Source organism: Capra hircus, chromosome 25 (genome assembly GCF_001704415.2).
Source record: "Capra hircus breed San Clemente chromosome 25, ASM170441v1, whole genome shotgun sequence".
In the NCBI taxonomy this organism is placed as follows: Eukaryota; Metazoa; Chordata; class Mammalia; order Artiodactyla; family Bovidae; genus Capra; species Capra hircus.
In genome coordinates this window covers 19,941,096-19,947,222 of record NC_030832.1, presented here as the reverse complement: position 1 = coordinate 19,947,222, position 6,127 = coordinate 19,941,096, and positions in this window count along the sequence as shown.

Genomic DNA, 6,127 nt, shown 5'->3' with positions numbered 1-6,127 from the left:
CAGTTATAGGAAAGACACTTTAGAATGTTCACATTAAAATGAGCATTGAATCTAATTTTGCATAATGGCAAAGCTGGATTAATGGGTAAAACATTATTTCTTCAAACAGTATAAGGAGTTTATAAAGTGAGTTGTCTCATCTTCCCTGACCCTCTGACCTCCCAATCCTTGTCCTGTCCAGTTACCAGTTTATTGGTATGTCATTCCAAACTATTCTGTACATGAATGTGCTTATATCACCCCATAGTTTAAAGTGAGTGCATCTTGCATTTTTACTGAACCATGCATCTTTAAAGTGTGTATTTTTTTTTTTAATTTATTGAAGCCTAGTTGATTTACAATGTTGTGTTAGCTTCTGGTGTATAGCAAAGTGATTCAGTTATACACATACATATTTTTATATTCTTTTCCATTATGGTTTATTACAGGATATTAAACATGGTTCCCTGTGCTATACAGTAGGACCTGCTGTCTCTGCACTCTGTAGATAATAGCTTACATCTGCTACCAAACTCCTAATCAAGCCCTCCTTCCCCCACCCCCACCTCCTTGGCAACCACAAGTCTGTTCTCTGCGTCTGTGGATCTTTTCGTAGGAAAGTTCATTTGGGTCATATTTTAGATTTAGATTAAGGTGATATCATGTCTTTCTCTTTGTGACTTAGTTCATTTAGCATGGTCTGGATTCATCCAGGTTGCTGCAAATAGCATTATTTCATTCATTTTATCAGTTCAGTCCCTCAGTCGTGTCCGACTCTTTGCAACCCCATGAATCACAGCACGCCAGGCCTCCCTGTCCATCACCATCTCCTGAAGTTCACTCAGACTCATGTCCATCGAGTCCGTGATGCCATCCAGCCATCTCATCCTTGGTCGTCCCCTTCTCCTGCCCCCAATCCCTCCCAGCATCAGAGTCTTTTCCAATGAGTCAACTCTTCGCATGAGGTGGCCAAAGTACTGGAGCTTCATCTTTAGCATCATTCCTTCCAAAGAAATCCCAGGGTTGATCTTCAGAATGGACTGTTTGGATCTCCTTGCAGTCCAAGGGACTCTCAAGAGTCTTCTCCAACACCACAGTTCAAATGCATCAATTCTTCAGCACTCAGCCTTCTTCACAGTCCAACTCTCACATCCATACATGACCACAGGAAAAACCATAGCCTTGACTAGACGGACTTTAGTCGGCAAAGTAATGTCTCTGCTTTTGAATATACTATCTAGGTTGGTCATAACTTTTCTTCCCAGGAGTAAGCGTCTTTTAATTTCATGGCTACAGTCACCATCTGCAGTGATTTTGGAGCCCCCCCAAAATAAAGTCTGACACTGTTTCCACTGTTTCCCCATCTATTTCCCATGAAGTGATGGGACTGGATGCCATGATCTTCGTTTTCTGAATGTTGAGCTTTAAGCCAACTTTTTCACTCTCCTCTTTCACTTTCATCAAGAGGCTTTTTAGCTCCTCTTCACTTTCTGCCATAAGGGTGGTGTCATCTGCATATCTGAGGTTATTGATATTTCTCCCGGCAATCTTGATTCCAGCTTGTGTTTCTTCCAGTCCAGCGTTTCTCATGATGTACTCTGCATATAAGTTAAATAAGCAGGGTGACAATATACAGCCTTGACGTCATTGGAGAAGACTCTGATGCTGGGAGGGATTGGGGGCAGGAGGAGAAGGGGACGACCGAGGATGAGATGGCTGGATGGCATCACGGACTCGATGGACGTGAGTCTGAGTGAACTCCAGGAGATGGTGATGGACAGGGAGGCTTGGCGTGCTGCAATTCATGGGGTTGCGAAGAGTCGGACATGACTGAGTGACTGAACTGAACTGAACTGAGATGAGTGCAATTGTGCGGTAGTTTGAGCATTCTTTAGCATTGCCTTTCTTTGGAATTGGAATGAAAACTGACGTTTTCCAGTCCTGTGGCCACTGCTGAGTTTTCCAAATGTGCTGGCATATTGAGTGCAGCACTTTCACAGCATCATCTTTCAGGATTTGAAACAGCTCAACTGGAATTCCATCACCTCCACTAGCTTTGTTTGTAGTGATGCTTTCTAAGGCCCACTTGACTTCACATTCCAAGATGTCTGGCTCTAGATTAGTGATCACATCATCATGATTATCTGGGTCATGAAGATCTTTTTTGTACAGTTCTTCCATGTATTCTTGCCACCTCTTCTTAATATCTTCTGCTTCTGTTAGGTCCAGACCATTTCTGTCGTTTATCGAGCCCATCTTTGCATGAAATGTTCCCTTGGTATCTCTAATTTTCTTGAAGAGATCTCTAGTCTTTCCCGTTCTGTTGTTGTCCTCTATTTCTTTGCATTGATCGCTGAAGCGGCTTTCTTATCTCTTCTTGCTATTCTTTGGAACTCTGCATTCAGATGCTTATGTCTTTCCTTTTCTCCTTTGCTTTTCGCCTCTCTTGGCTGACTAGTATTCTTCTGTTTATATATATGCACCACACCTCCTTTACCCATTCATCTGTTGATAGACATTTATGTGTTGGCTATCATGAATAGTGTTGCAGTGAACCTAGGGGTACACAGATCTTTACAAGTTAGCGTCTTCTCCAGATACATGCCCAGGAGTGCGATTGCTGGATCATATGGCACCTTATTTTTTAGTTTTTTGTGGAACCTCCATAGTGACCGCACCAATTTACATTCCCACCAACAATGTAGGAAGGTTCCCTTTTCTCCACACCCTCTCTAGCATTTATTTGTAGGCTTTTTAATGATGGCAATTCTGACCCGGGTGAGGTGATAGCTTATTGTAGTTCTGATTTGCATTTCTCTGATAATTACCATGTTGAGCCTCTTTTCATGTGCTAGTTGCCATACCAATAAACTTTATGACCCTTTTGCCAAACTAATAGAGGAGAAATGGTATTTTCCTTATTGTTTAGTTTTGCATTTATTAATAAGGTTGAATAGCATTTAATCTGTTCAAAGCCATTTTTGCATTGCCTTTTGCCTATTAAAGAGCTCTAGTATTTAGGAAATTCACTTTTGCAATTAGATATTACATGCTATTTATCTTTTTACCTTGTTACTGGAATTTTGTGAAATAAGATTTTCATGTAGTTACATTAATCTTTAAACACTTAATTTCCTTTTGTGCTTGACAGTTTGAACTATCTGAACTTCAAGTTTTCTGGTTTTTTTATTGTGGTAAAAATTAATATCTGAACCACTTGTAAGTGTACAGTTCAAACGTGTTAAATACATTCACATTGCTGTGCAACCATCAACCACCATTCCGCCCCATAATCTTAACTCTTTAAAACTGAAACTCAGACTTCCCTGGTGGTCCAGGGGTTAAGAATCCGTCTGCCACTGCAGGTGATATGGGTTCAATCCATGTCCAGGAAGTTCCCACATGCCTCGGGCAGCTAAGCCAGTGTCACAGCTACTGAAACCTGCGCCCTCGAGCCCACATGCCGCAACTGCTGGGCCCGTGTGCCTAGAACCCGTGTTCCACAACAGGAGAAGCCACCACAATAAGGAGCCTGTGTACTACAGCTAGAGAGTGCCCCTGCTTGCTGTAACTAGGGAAAGCCCATGTGCAGCAATAAAGACCCAGCACAGCCATTGAAAAAAAGAACAAGAGTGAAACTCTACCCATTATACAGTAACTCTGGGAGGCAGGATCAAAATGGTGCTGTAGGACCCTGGGCTCACCTCCCCCAACAAACTCACAACTACAACTGCATGGGCTTCCCTGGTGACTGAGCGGTAAAGAATCAGCTTACCAATGCAGGAGACAGGTTCGGTCCCTGATCCAGGAAGATCCCATGTGCCAAGGAGCAACTAAGCCTGTGTGCCAACTGCTGAGCCCAAGTGCCTTACTGAAGCCCAGGCACCCTAAAATCTGTGCTGCATAACAAGAGAAGCCTGTGCACCACAACTAGAAAGAAGCCCAGGCAACAACAAAGACCCAGCATAGCCATAAATAAATATAAATAAAACTCTAAAACAACAAGCCTGCAACTCCATATAGTTCTGAGAATGATCTGAAGACTAGCAGTGTGGCTCTCCCAGAACCAGGCAGTAAAAAAGAACCATATAGTCTTATGAGAAGAGAAAAGTGATACGGTCTGAACCTGCAACCCCAGTGGGTGACCCAGAAGAGGGGGTGTCACAGGGCAAGCCAGGGGTCCACCCTGGGCAGTAAAGGGTTCAAGCCAAGTATTAGACACCCCAGCCCTGGGGCCCAACACCAAGATGAGCCCCATTAGGGGACTTGAAAATGGTTGAGTCTTACTAGAGGGCTGTAAATAACCAGTACTCTGCTCCTGAACAGCACAGACTTGCTTGCTTCCAGTCCAGTGTGGAGGCTGCAGATTGAAGACCACCTGGGGCTCTGGCCTGCCTGCTGGGACCACCATAAGAGACCCCTGTCCTGCACCACTCCAGCACTTGATGCTTTGAATAAATGTCTGTTCCAGTTCCTTGCCCTTTTTTGAACTGGGTTATTTTGAGTTTTAGTTCTCTATACAATCTGGATATTAATCCCACATTAGATGATAAGATTTACAAGTATTTTCTCCTGTGGGATGTCTTTTTACTCTGTTGAGTGTCTTATGATGCATAACATTTTTAAATTTTCACCAAGTCCAATTTGTCTATTTCCCCTTGTTACCTGTGCCTTCCCTGATGTACCAAGAAATGATTGCCAAGTCCAATGTAGTAATACCATATGCATAGACACAGTTGTGTCCAACTCTTTGTGGCCCTTTGGGCTATAAGCTACCAGGCTCCTCTGTCCATGGAATTTTTCAGGCAAGAATAGTGGAATGGGTTGCCATTTCCTTCTCCAAGTAACACTAGTTCTAAAAGTTGGTTTTGTTTTTTTTTTAGGTCTTGCTCCATTTTTTCTGGTGTTACTTTAAGGTCCAAATATGTTGTTTAGCATAAGACTATCTTGTTTTCCCAGCTCCATTTATTGAAGACTGTCCTTTTCTATTTGACAATATATGAATGTTTATTTCAGGGCTCTGTTCCATTGGTCTATTTGTCTTCAAAATCACTGTATCTTTGGTAGTTAAGTTTTGAAATCAATTTTGAGTCCTCCAAGTGTTTTGTTCTTTTTCAGGATTGTTTTGACTATTTGGTTGGTGTCCTTTGAGATTCCTTATTAATTTTAGGATGGGTTTTTCTATTTCTGCAAAAAACATCATTGGGATTTTGATAGTAATTGCATTGAATCTGTAGATCACTTTGGGTAATATTGACTCTTCCAATCCCTGAACAAAAGATGTGTTTCCATTTGTCTTAATTTCATCTGGCAATGTTTTATGGTTTTCATTATAAAAACCTTCCACTTCTTGGTCAATCACTAAGATTTTCTTTTGATGCCTTAGTAAATGGAATTGTTTTTATTTCCTTTTTATTGTTAGTATGTAGAAATGCAACTGATTTTTGTGTTGACTTTGTATTCTGCTACTTTGCTTAACTCATCCAAACTTTGTGAAATATTTCATTTTCTACATATAAGATCATATCACCTGCAAACATATTACTTCCTTTCCCGTTTTTTTCTTGCCTAATTGCTCTAGCTAGTACTTCCAACACCATGCTAAACAGAAGTAATTATGGTAGGCATCCTTACCTTGTTCCTGATCTCAGAGGAAATGCCCTGCCATCACCCTTGCATAGACATGAAAAGCTGAAAGTCACTGTTGTGTCCAACTCTTTGTGATATAGTCCATGGAATTCTCCAGGCCAGAATACTGGAGTGGGTAGCCTTTCCCTTCTCCAGGGGATCTTCCCAACCCAGGGATCGAACCCAGGTCTCCTGCACTGCGGGGCAGACTCTTTACCAGCTGAGCCACAAGGGAAGCCCAAGAATACTGGAGTGAGTAGCCTATCTGTTCTCCAAGGGATCTTCCCAACCCAGGAATCAAACCAGAGTCTCCTGCGTTGCAGGCAGATCCTTTACCAACTGGGCCATTAAGGAAGCCCTCGCACAGGCACGGCTGACTTAATTCTTTACATGGTACTACTACTTATCCTTTTTATTACTATGCTGTCTTTGTCAGACTGTAAGATCAATGCTTTGATAAACATCTGGGGGACCATCACACGCTGTTACATCATAAAGGTTTTATATAATTCAACTGTGA